This window comes from Carassius carassius, chromosome 16 (genome assembly GCF_963082965.1).
Source record: "Carassius carassius chromosome 16, fCarCar2.1, whole genome shotgun sequence".
In the NCBI taxonomy this organism is placed as follows: domain Eukaryota; kingdom Metazoa; phylum Chordata; class Actinopteri; order Cypriniformes; family Cyprinidae; genus Carassius; species Carassius carassius.
The window spans coordinates 11,589,679-11,603,261 of record NC_081770.1 but is presented as its reverse complement, the minus strand read 5'-3'; the positions used below and the strand labels follow the sequence as shown (position 1 = coordinate 11,603,261).

The 13,583-nt window shown below is 35.0% G+C and overlaps 1 long non-coding RNA gene across 1 annotated transcript; it reads right to left on the bottom strand.

Annotated features, from left to right (window-relative positions):
• Positions 1–10,675: 10,675 nt before the first annotated feature.
• Positions 10,676–12,931, bottom strand: LOC132160364 (uncharacterized). The gene is made up of 3 exons (XR_009437986.1): positions 12,715–12,931; positions 12,580–12,628; positions 10,676–11,280 (listed from the first exon to the last, which is right to left on the bottom strand). It is a non-coding gene; the product is annotated as an uncharacterized LOC132160364 (long non-coding RNA).
• Between the last annotated feature and the right edge of the window lie 652 nt (positions 12,932–13,583).

Genomic DNA, 13,583 nt, shown 5'->3' with positions numbered 1-13,583 from the left:
TGATTTCAGAAAGAAAACACTAAATGAAATGATGTCTGAGAGTTAGATATAATAAAAGGGGAAGGTATTCGATATTTGCCTTCTTGGTCTGTTTTTCTGTGTTTCCTGCAGATGAAGAAGATCCCGACTGCAGCTATGATCAACAGAGACCCAGGAGCAGAAATCAGCGCTATCCAACTTACATCTGGAAGACGTGAAGGAGACAGTCATTGGTGCAAATTAATGTGAACATATATATATATATATATATATATATATATATATATATATATATATGTATAGTCACAGACATACCTGAACATGTCTGACAGAGTTCAGTGTTGAGATGTTGAGTCTGGTTTCTGATGGGATTGTTCACCACACAGCTGTAGAAATCATCCAGACACTCCAGATGTAAAGAAAGACTTCTGCTGAGATCAGACACACTGATGCTGGACAATAAACTGTTTCCTCTGTACCAGGAGAGAGTCACAGCACTCACATTCACCACTGAACACAACAATGAACAAGATGATAATGATGGTGGATTCTGTGAAGATGTACTGCTGATGACAGGAACTGACAGACAAGCTGAAAAAAAAGAATAAATGTAATTAACAGATGTTTATATTTGTTAGAATTGAATTATTCAGTCAAATGGAAATTTTCATGAATTAATAAAAAGACATACACAAGGACCAGTGAGTCACTAACTTACTACTTTTTTGTCAATTTAGAAGAAATTTTACTATGAAAGTGTGTGAAAAGTAAACCTACTTTTAACTTACCATAGACAGTGAGACTGAAGATGTTGAGCGGCGTCTCTCTTCTGCTGCTGAATACTTTATAAAGTCCAGAGTCTGTGGTTCTGGTGTTTGTGATGATCAGAGATCCAGTCTGATCCAGCTTCAGTCTGTCTCTGAATCTCTCATCATAAAAATCTCTCTTATTGTCTTTTCCATTGATTTTAGCTATGAGAACGAGTTCAAATGTCCACATTATCAGATCATCTCTCTGTATTTCAGGAAGATCAGGGTTCAGAGTGACAGAATCTCCCTCCATCACTGACACTGACTTCACTTCATCACTAAACACACCTGATGAACAAACAGGAATATTTACTCAATAAAAGACTATTTAGTCATGTTTAAGCTATTTAAAAAAGTCATTACAAAACAATAATTTACCCTGCACTGATATTTATTGAAGGGCACAGCAGCACGAATGCTAAGCATTTGAGTATATTAGTCTGATACAGGATTAGAAATATATATATAAGCAAAATATTAGAGACAACACCGATTATATAAATATCAGAATTGTGCTTGAGGACAAATTAAAATATATAATAATAACAGAACTGAAGCCATAAAAATACTTACCAGCCAGCCTGCATGAGAACAAGCAGATAAAAATAAACATTTTCGTCAGAAGTTCGCAACAAAACAACAAAAATAATGGAGCCCTCCTGACACTCTTGAAAGTGAATGAAGCTGTCGGTCTGTAATGAAGAGGTTTAGTAAAGCTCTGCTGCGAGTGTTGAAAAACTCCTCCTCCCTTCATAGACTGAATATGACTTCTCAAAATGACACTCTCTGATCTACAGAAAGAAGAGGAGCAATGAAAGAGTATTTATTATTACTGTTTTGTTGTTAATATCAAGAATACTAGTGTATATAGTGATAATTGTATTTTACAGAACAACAGTAAAATGACAATAGTATTATTTTATGGAAGTCTTTTTTTATCGTTATTTGATATATTTATTTATTACTGAAGTTATATCACAGAGATTTCATTTGGTCAGAAATGGGAGACCTTAAATCTTCTTCACAGCAAAATCTCCAGTGTTAATTTAACACTCTCTCATATAAACTCTGAAGCAGTGTTGAAGTTAATGAGATAATTAAGAAATTAATTGGGTCATGATTGACCATTATTGAAGACACCTGATGTTAACAAGCAGACTCACCAAACAAGAAAATCACAATTTGTGTGTCACCATTATAGTGGTCAGTGTTTGCTGTTTTAACACTGCTTTTTTTTTCATATAAACTCAGAGTTTATATGAGTCCACAGACTCCACACTCAGAGTGTTAAATTAACACTGGAGATTTTGCTGTGTTGTTTGATGAAAACATCACTTTAAATGATTCCTGTAATAAATTTGGGAACATGGTTAGCTCGTGCTGCTTTTTCAGAGATGTAGATTAACATCTGTTGTGGTTCTACTGTGATTTATTTGGTGAAATGTTCTTTGAACGGTAAAAATCACACAATATGTAAAATGTAAGCTACTTTTTTTTTTGTGTATGGAATTGATATAAAATCAAAATTAGAGTCATATTTACAATCTTTCTGATAATCAGGGTAAAATAGCACTCCTGATATTGCTTAAATATGATATTAGCCATATAAACATAAGGAACTTGTTATTGTAGGTTTTTTTTGTTTGTTTGCTTGTTTTTTGCTCCCCTTAAACTTGAATTTTGGAGACACTTTTTGGCCTATAAGTCCTCTTTTAAGTCAGACGTTGGAGTGCATCAAGCCAGATCTGAAAGGAGTTAAACAACAGTAAAAATGAATTTTGATAAAGGAAACATATATATTTTTTTTATATCAGCAGGATATTTTAAGTAAGCCAGTTTTTACACTTTATTAATTGCTGAAATAGGTTTGTCTGTGTGGGAGGAGCTACTGGAGGAGTTTGTTCATTGACTGCAGGAATCACTTTACACATTCGACTTTTTCAAGAGTGCCAGGGTGCGATTATTATTGCAGTTATCGGTGTTGGGAAACTGGATGGAGAACTGTTTAAGAAAATGTTTATTTTCATTTGTTTGTGCTCATGGAGTCTGGCTGGTAAGTGTTTTTTTTGTTTTTGCTTTACCTGTACATGATTATGTTCTTTATTGATTCCATCATTCATTTTGCCTATAATATTGTCAATTTTCCATCATCCCCTTGAATGCGCAGTAAAATTCCAAATGTGAATGAAAATCTCTTATAAGTAAATGTTTGTTCATCAGGTGTGTTTGGTGATGAAGTGAAGTCAGTGTCAGTGATGGAGGGAGATTCTGTCACTCTGAACCCTGATCTTCCTGAAATAAAGAGAGATGATCTGATAATGTGGACATTTGAACTCATTCTCATAGCTAAAATCAACGGAAAAGACGATAAGAGAGAGTTTTATGATGAGAGATTCAAAGACAGACTGAAGCTGGATCAGACTGGATCTCTGATCATCACAAACACCAGAACCACAGACTCTGGAGAATATAAAGTCACCAGCAGCAGAAGAGAGACGCCACTCAACACATTCAATATCACTGTCTATGGTAGTAGTACCCTGTCTTATATACATCTTTTGACACAAACACTATCAGAATTATTGAAAGTATTATAAAAGATAGACAATTATGTGATTCATTTTATGCATTCTTGTATTTAAATTAGGGGTGGGACGGTTTGCGGGAAAAAAATCTAACCATGCGGATCCCCACGCACGGTTCGGCATGCACCAGTAACACGGTTCAATTTAAATCTGACAACTCATCTGTAAAATGGTTTCTTATAAATCACACGTAAAAAACAGGGTTCGGCTAATGTATGTTCTCTTGATGGATGCTCATTCTTACTTCCCAGTACATTACAACAACAGTGTCGGGGGAAACAAAAAATCCTTGGACAAACCATTCACTCTCAATCAACGAATGCCGTATGCGGGTCGGGTGGTGATAGCTCACGCACAGGTGAAACCTGAACAGCACACGTTGATATCTTTTTAAACTATACTAATTTAAGCATTGCCACTTTTGACATTTAAGAGCCAGAGGACGCGAGCTTGTGCGCTCAGTGAGAAGATTTGCTCATCCGAATCGTGCAAACCCGTGTCTCAGAACACACACAAATATTAAGCTCTCTTTGAAGTATTGTGTTTGAATGGACAAATTCACACAAAAAGTATGTCAAAATGCCCGTCTTGGTAAGTATCCTACAGCAGACATAGCTGGCTGAATATAGGCCTGCTGTATCAGTGCATTCTCTTAAAGTGACAGTCTCTATATTATTCAAACAGCAAAAACAAAGAAATCCCTCACTGCTCTTGACTAAATAGCTTTTGTAACTTTAATTGAGATAAATCTTTAATTTATACAGTCAAATATGCAATGCTGTTCTACGTTTGATAACTTCAATTCAATTTCTTTACCTTGCTAGACCTACACAGCAAAATCTCCAGTGTTAATTTAACACTCTGAGTGTGGACTCATATAAACACTGAAGCAGTGTTAAAAGTAACACTGAAGCAGAGTTGAAGTTAATGAGATAATTAAGAAGTTAATTGAGTTATAATAGAGCATTATTGAAGACACCTGATGTTAACAAGCAGACTCACCAAACAAGAAAATCACAATTTGTGTGTCACCATTATAGTGGTCAGTGTTTGCTTTAGTTGGGATCTTGAACCTTCAGATGTTTACTTTAGACTTTGTGTTGCTGTGGTAACATAATTATAACATACAGACCAGAGCAAAGGCAATCATGTGTGCTATTGATTGTGGTTTGAACTAATTGTCATGGAGTGACCTGAATGTGTGAGTTCAGGTTTCTTTAATGTATACATAAATTAAGTGGGGAAAAAAGATAGCAATCCAGCATTTTTTGGCATAATATGACACGTTTTTAAAAGTTAGTCCTACATAAAGAAAGAGTTCTTTAGTTTAGACAGACAGACATCAAGAATCAGTGTGAGCATCACAACAACGGTGACCATCAAAAAGCATGTTGTAGCCAATAAAAACACATCCATGGCTCCCATCATGCATTGCGGCATGAATAAATTATGAGCTGAACTGTCTTTTTAACTTTTTATTCTAACTAAATTTTATTTTTGCTGTTTTTGTGTGAATTTTTAGTATCTAGTTTTGTGATGTTCAGAGTAGATCTGTTTATCTGGATATGCTGTTTATCACCGTTGTTGAGATTTATACGCTGATTCTTGTTATCCGTGTGTGCCTAAAATAAACACTCTTTAATTAAAAAAAATAAATAAATCAGAATCACTTGCAAAAGATGGCTATAAAATGTATAGAAAATGCAGATGCTTTCATTGTGGAATCAAAGCTGTTACAATCAGTAATGGAAGTTTTATTTAGAGAAAACACTGTAAATTAGTTCAGTAACTCAGGTCAAACAACGATTACATTAAAACATATTCATCACCACCCGATGACTTTTGCTCTTGACTTGCAAAACAAATTTTAAAAGTAAAAAGCCACAAGTCAAGATCCCAACTAAAGCAAACACTGACCATTATAATGGTGACACACAAATTGTGATTTTCTCGGTTGGTGATTATGCTTGTTAACATCAGGTGTCTTCAATAATGGTCAATCATAACTCAATTAACTTCTTAATAATCTCATTAACTTCAACTCTGCTTCAGTGTTACTTTAAACACTGCTTCAGTGTTTATATGAGTGCACACTCAGTGTGTTAAATTAACTGGAGATTTTGCTGTGTACCTAAAAACTCCTGAAAATCACTGTTTATTTTATTTGTATCTTTACTCTTCTGTATTTATTTGTGCTGTTGCTTGTAGTTATATCGAATATTCTATTCAGTGATACAAAGCAGACCGTGAAAAGTTGAACCATTCCACCCCAAATGTAAATATATTTATAATCACCAATTCCTAACATTTGTTTCTCTGCTACTTTCAGTCTATTTTAAATATTAATGAAATATCACTGCTCTCTTATTTACTGAATTAGCTTTATTCTCCATTATCTTCCAGCTCGTCCACCTGTTCCTCTCATCAGCAGAGACTGTTCATCATTATCATCACAGCAGAATTATTCATTGTTGTGTTCAGTGGTGAATGTGAGTCACGTGACTCTCTCCTGGTTCAAAGGAAACTGTTTATTGTCCAGCATCAGTGTGTCTGATTTTAGGATCAGTCTCTCTCTTCCTCTGGAGGTGGAATATCAGGATAACAACACCTACAGCTGTGTGATCAACAATCCCATCAGAAACCAGACCACACATCTGGACATCAGTCAACTCTGTCACACATGTCCAGGTTTGTCAGTGGCACATTTTTTTCACAAACTAAATGGACCACATTTCACATTATACAAGTGTTCTTCATTTCTTCTCTCAGAAGTCTGCACCTGCTGCTGTGGTTCTACTGAAGCTGTGATCCGATTGGCTCTCTCTATTCTGGTGGGCGTGGCTACTGTTGCTGTGCTAGTTTATGACATCAGATACAGATGTCTTCAACAGCAGAAATCACAATCAAATGCTGATTAATCAGATAGTCAGGAAGGTGGAGATGTTTTGAACTACTTTGAGTATAGGCCAGGGGTAGCGATCTCCGGTCCTGGAGAGCCACAGTCCTGCAGAGTTAAGCTCCAACCCTATAAACTCACCTGCCTGTAGCTTCCTAGTAACCTTTCAGACCTTGATTAGCTTGTTCAGGTGTGTTTGATAAGGGTTGAAGCAAAACTCTGCAATGCTGTGGCTCTCTGGGACCATCGTTCGCCACACCTGAAATAGGCATATCCCCCATAAATATATATGTAATTTAAGTGATTATTAATTCATTTTATGTAATGCAAATGCTCTAATAAATTAGGTTTCCCTTATCAATCCATTAGGATTAAGCAGACCATAAAGAAAGCTAATGTTTGTCCATGTATTCTGTTGTATTACCCTTACGAAAAAGAAGTTTATTCAAGTGTGCTATTAGTATACTTCTTTTAAACTAAAAATAGGAAAGTACGCTTTTTACTTTTTATGTACTTCCCAGAAATTGGCTTTTTGTACTTCTCAGAAATAATGTAATACTTAAAATTACATTTAAGTATACCGTATTTTTCGGACTATAAGTCGCACCTGAGTATAAGTCGCATCAGTCCAAAAATACGTCATGACAAAGAAAAGAACATGTATAAGTCGCACTGGACTATAAGTCGCATTTATTCAGAACCAAGAACCAAGAGAAAACATTACCGTCTACAGCCGCGAGAGGGCGCTCTACGCTGCTCAGTGGTAGACTACAGGAGCACTGAGCAGCATAGAACGCCCTCTGGCGACTGTAGACGGTAATGTTTTCTCTTGGTTCATTTTTCTTGGTTCATGTCAAATTAATTTTTATAAATAAGTTGCACCTGACTATAAGTCGCAGGACCGGCCAAACTATGAAAAAAAAAAGTGACTTATAACTGGAAAATACGGTACTTGACCTATACTTAAAAAAGTCTAAATATATTTGAGCTATACTCTTGAGTCCATGTTTTTATTGTTATATGGTAGAGGTCCCTAGTACACATCTTCTGCACAGAATTTCCCAAAAAAGAAACAACAGATACTAACACATGTAATCTAACACGATCATCTGACATGAAACAACATTAAAACTGTAACATTATGGAATAAAATGTCGACCGATGAAGAGGAAATAATTAAAGTCAAGCTTTGGGGTGTTGAACGACGTCTACGTTTTGATTATCATTCTGAATCCAATTCATAGTCTTTTTTCAGCTTTTTGTTCAAAATGTTATTTCTTTATGCTTTATGAAACTTACCCACATTAAACTGTTTTTAAAAAAAACAAGCAGATACGCTGCTCTTTCTTTGTATGTTCAGATATTCATACAAAAAAAATATATTCACATGAAAACCTAAATAGGGACATAGTAGTATACTAAAAGTATGATGTAAAGTTCACTTAAAGAAAACTTATGAGTATACTTGCAGTATAAAACTACTAAACTAGTAGTTTACTGAGAGTATAGAGAGTGGGCCAGTTTAGTCCTAAGCAGTATTGAACCATTACACTTACAAGTATACTACTAGAACACTGACATTTGTATACTTGCTACATAAAGTATACTTAAAAATATACTTGAACTTTACTTAAGTATACTTAATAAAATAAACTTGAAGTATACTACTTTTTGGTAATTGTAAGATGAGTTGAAGGCTCAAAGACTCCAACTCCGTGAGAAAATGATCTATACACCTGTAAATTTCTTAAAAGGATTTGTAATGGTACAAAAGACACACAAGTTATGTTTAAAACAGTAAAAATGCAGAAGAAAGTCATAGGCATATTGATTTATTAGAATTCATCTGACTCTCCTATTTTGTATTATATATATATATATATATGGAGAGAGAGAGAGAGAGAGAAAGAGAGAGAGAGAGAGAGAGAGAGAGAGAGAGAGAGAGAGATTCTAACAAGCACTCAATATTTATGTAAGTTCTATAACCTTCAAAAAGTTTCAAAGAAGCAAATTTGAATGTCATTGCTTAGTATACAAAGCAAACTTTCCAGTGCACCGGTCAGTTTCTGCTTTGGTTTTCACACTTTATCTTTCTCACACACATCTGCATGCATAGAAGAGCAGAGGTAACTGCAGCTTTTTAACACTTTTGGCTCCTGCAAGGTTCAGCTTCTGTATAGGACAGCTTGTCTGCATTTATTTTAGCAGAAGCACATTTAAACCACAGCGCATTTACAATTAAAGTGTTTCTATACTTCTGTTCTTCACTCCGCTCTCTATCCTCTACCTGGTTTTGATTGATCACTTGCTATATTTGCACAAATATACACAGCAAACACTGGTGTTAAATGAACACTGTTCAGTGTTTATATAATCCACTTAGAGTGTTAAAACTTAACACTAAGGCCCAGTTTCATGCACAGGGCTTAGCCTAAACCAGGACTAGGTCATAGTTCAAATCATAGAAAAAAGCATTACTGGTGTGCATCTTAAGACAAAACAAAGGCACTGAAATGTTTTAAGATCAGTTAGTACAAGTTTCTTTCAGATGAAACAGCTCAGATTTACATTTTAGTCTAGGACTAGGCTTGTGTGTGAAACCGGGAGTAAGTTAATGAGATATACTGATTAATTAAGTTATGACTGAGCATTAATGATGAACTCCTGTTAACCCTAAGCCTAAGGGGAATAAAGAGAAACAAGAAGAACAGAAAAAGACAAGAGCAGAAACAACATCTACCAACTGTCTTCCAGCGACAGACTTTAAGGACCGCAAATCAACTGCAGATAAAAGAAAACATTATTCAAGATCTCAAAAAAGTTCCGAAACAGCATTACCAGCTTCACTATTTCTAATCAGTCTGACTTGGTGATATATATATATACATATATATATATATATATATATATATATATATATATATATATATATATATATATATATATATATATATATCTGATGAACAGCCTGTTTGAGTTTAAATGCAGTTTTCAATAAATTGCCTTCTCTCAATTTTTTGTCTCTTGCTCCTGTTTCTTCTTTTGGCATTTTGAAGCAGCACTTACAACCCGGTTATGATCCACTAGTGCGAAATGTGTAAAACTTGCAATGCATCCCCTGGTCTTAGGATTTTGTTCAGGAGAGTATATATATATATACAGTATACAGTATATATATATATACAGTATACAGTATATATGTATACAGTATTTACCAAATTTACCCATAATTACTTTTTTTTTCATATTTGGTGTCTTTTTGTGAAAAATTTAGACATTTGAGGATGGTTGGGCTCTCAATTTACGTTAGGATTTTTTGGTTGCTTATACAGTGTGTTTATGAGGCACATTTATTGTGGAAAAATGGAACCAAAGTAAATTGAAATCAGATGATGTTGCCTACATTGATACAGTGGTCTGATCCACTGTTGATAAATTAATACTCTTTCACTGTTAACCTTATTATTATGATATTAGTATGACAGATGCACTTTTGTCATTTTATAGATAAGCTATTTAGATTTATAAGTTTCTTGTCTTGTTTTATTCTGTTCTTCTTACATCAGTGATCTCATTATAATTATCTCACACTCAAAAAATTATTTGTTGAATGAACGTGATTTAATCGTAGCACCCATTATGCATCTAATCAAATCAAGTAAACTTGGACTGCTTTGAATGTGTTATATGAACACAAAATACAATTGTAGATTAAACATGTTTGGGATATGTCAATGTAACTTCTTTGCAACTAATTGAATCAAAATGTTTGTATTGTGTTAGTCTAATCAAATTTACTCTTATTCATTCCATGTCAGTAAACCACTTCAATTCAACAAAATTCTGCCTTGTTACATCAACTAGTTCATGTCTTGTTTTGGTAGTTTAATGAAAATCTATCTTGTTGTTTCAATTAGATTTGTTTTAGAAGACAGCACTAAGAAGCAAGACAATACCAAACATTCAGTAATCTACAAAAAAAAAAATGTATAGGAAACATTTAGCCAACAGGATTTTAAAAGGCTCTTAACAAAAACAGATCCCCAAACAACACTTGTAGGACTTTAACGCCCTTTCTTTACGTTTTTTTTTTTTACTTCTTAACTATGCCATTTCAACACCACCTTTTTTGGGAATTTGTAAAGTGACATGACATACAGCCAGGTATGGTGACCCATTCTCAGAATTCATGCTATGTTTTTAACCCATCCAAAGTGACACAAACAGCATGAACACACACACACACACACACACACACACACACACCCGGAGCAGTGGGCAGCCATTTATGCTATGGCACCTGGGGAAAAGTAAACCTTGGCCTGACACAGAAAAAAAATAAAATAAGACATTCTAATTTAAATATGAATTAATTTTTTTTATTTTCATAATTCTAAATTACCATGTTGCATTACATCTGAAAATAAGAAAATCACTCCCAGAAAATATTTGTAAATGTGTTACAACTGCTTCTACTCACTTTCTCCAGCACCCTGTTTAAAGTAACTGTGCCATGAATAACAGTGGTCTAAAAAGAGTTTCTATCGAACTACAAATGTGCATCTTCCTGAAGTACACCAGTCCTATTCAAGCTCAATTGCTCCAGTTGCTTGTTTGGAGGAACGGTGGCAAAAAAAGTTGTCCATATACATAAGGAACTCCAAGTGCATTTTGTTTAACTTTTCTGTCTTTTTCAAGGTCATTATCTCCAAAAGTTTGTTGTTGAGCTGTGCCTTGGATGACAACCTCTGTCCATTTAGATTTAGAAGGATCTTCTGCATGTCTTCAAAAGTGCATCTGAGCTCTGGTGAGTAGCTCAGGTTCAAACAATATATCAGCCCAAATAACAGAGCACAAGCCTGCACAATGCTACTCAAGTCACTGAGGACTTCCACACCTTCAATTAGGAAACCAGTGTCCTGTGGGTCACCGTCATGCAGTGCTCCCTCCTTCAGTATGACACACACTCCCTTCAGTTTGCTCCATGGTACTTTGTGACTCTGTCTGAATCCTGTGGGACGAAATACATGAAAGATTACAAACAAAAATTAGCTCAAATATTTATTGCAAGAATTGCACACTTACACACTCACTGGCCAATATATAATGTACATCTGTAACAAACTTCAATTCAATACGAGAGCTCTGCTTTGAATTCTACATTTACAAAGTTAGAATTTCTCAGTTTTTTAAACTTGAAACTGTCAGAAAGGTGATAATTATACTTTGTGTTAATTGCTCAGGTCACAGTGGGTGCTGGAGTTTTTTTGCAGTGCATTATATTATATCATTTTAGTTGGCCACCATATTTAAAATTAATATGGTGGCTAAAACATAATGCACAGCAATAAAACAAAAGCATGCATGTACAGTTTTCTGATCCCGTTTATTAAAAAAAATATTAATTTAAATCTTTAGTATGGGTTTACACAGTTTTGCAAATTAGGCCCCCAAAGAGCTTAACCAATATGAAAAAAATTGGGTTAGTTCATCAATTCACATAAGTAGTTTGTCGTAATGTACCATCAGTTTCCTATAAATAAACACCTTGTCCAGCTCAGTTATTTTACAAAGTTGTGTTCTATCAAGTCACATGTTGTTGTGGCAAATAGGAAGAAACACGGCCCAAGTATAGAATATATGGCTTTTTAAAATTGCATTTTCTCATCAACTCACCAAATATGCCTTCACTAGTTTTTCAGGATCTTCATTTAAGTAGGCGCACTGAGACTTGATCACACAGGCCATTCTGGTATGTATAGTGTCATCCTGTGGGGTGGGGACAAAATTAACTCAAACTTCAGTGGTGGCACAGCTTAGGAGTACTGTTAAGGAAAAAAATGCCAAGCTACATTGGTCTTTCCACCTGCGATGAGTATAACTATGAAAGCCATTTATCAATACAAACCTTGGAGATGGCAACCATGATCGGTGTGATTCTTACTGAAGATCTCCACCTATCATGTTGAGAACACGTCAAGCTCAGCGAAGAACATGGTACAGTAGGAATTCACAAGAACTCCACTGTAAAAAAAAAAAAAAAAAAAAACATTTGTTAACTCTCATACTCATGACACAAGGAAGAAAATACAAAAAGCTGTTTTAACAAATTTTCTATCAACAATGAGAGTTAATACATGATATACATCTAAATACAGCTACTCTTTTTTTATTAAAAGTATAACAGCTGACGTGAGTTTTCAGTCCTGCTCATGTCTTAAATGTGCATGGAAAATTTAAATATACACAAACATAATAATTGCTGGTTCAAAACAATGGTTTAGTTTATAATGATAATAGTAATTTGTACCTTCAACTCTCCTTTGCAATACAGTGCCTGCACTGCCACATATATGTCACTAAAAGAGAAAGAAAAGGAAAGTTCGTTAATCAAGGATAGTTAGATATACATTACTGTATGTGAATGTTAAGAAAAACTACTAACCATGTAATAAAGGTGAGGTTCACAGCAGAATATCATTGGGGACAGATTTATATTTTGATGTAGCCCATTTCTTTTCTTTTTTTTTATATTTTTTGTAAGAAACATTTCTGCTGTGAAAAAGAAATGTATAAGAGTTAACCTGAAAAACTGCAACAGATTTACCCTAATGTGTATGCTAAGACTGCATGTGCATCATAGAATTTACTTGACATTTTTTGCATAATGTATTCAATAAGCTGGGTAGCATTATGTGGAAATTTGAAACTATGTTTGAAAAGACAGAAATGTCTAATTATCGAACGTTTATTTAGCTAATAACAACAACGGTCTCCCCTTTGGCACATTAAACTTAATACTGAAAAAAGCCCCATAAACGATATCTGAAAAGAGTGATGAGACGTGCACAGTACGCTAACGTTTGCTACATTAACTTACAGAAAAAGGGGTGTTCGACTCTGCATTCACTTTATATCCCATTTTCCCCTCCCATTGTTGGGGTAATGTAGAGTTTAGTTTTAACGTAGGTTAAGGCGGGCGTACACGGTGCGAATTCGGATGGTCGGAAGATCGTATTTCCACGCACACGGCACGAGTGAGTTTATCTGAAAATCGTACGGACGAGATGATATACGACATGATTTTACAACCCGCGAATTCCAGAAGCAATCGCACGAAGTTGATAGACGCTTTAGCTTGAAGCTCCGCTGCACACACAGAAGGACCACTGTATGCGTTAAAGTACCGCGAGAGCGATAAGAGAGCACAATGCATTCGAATCGCTCTCGCGGTAGCCTACTTTGATATCATACAGGTGATCCTTCTGTGCAGCGCTGCTTCAAGTTGAACGCGCCTAATATAACTGCTCTCCC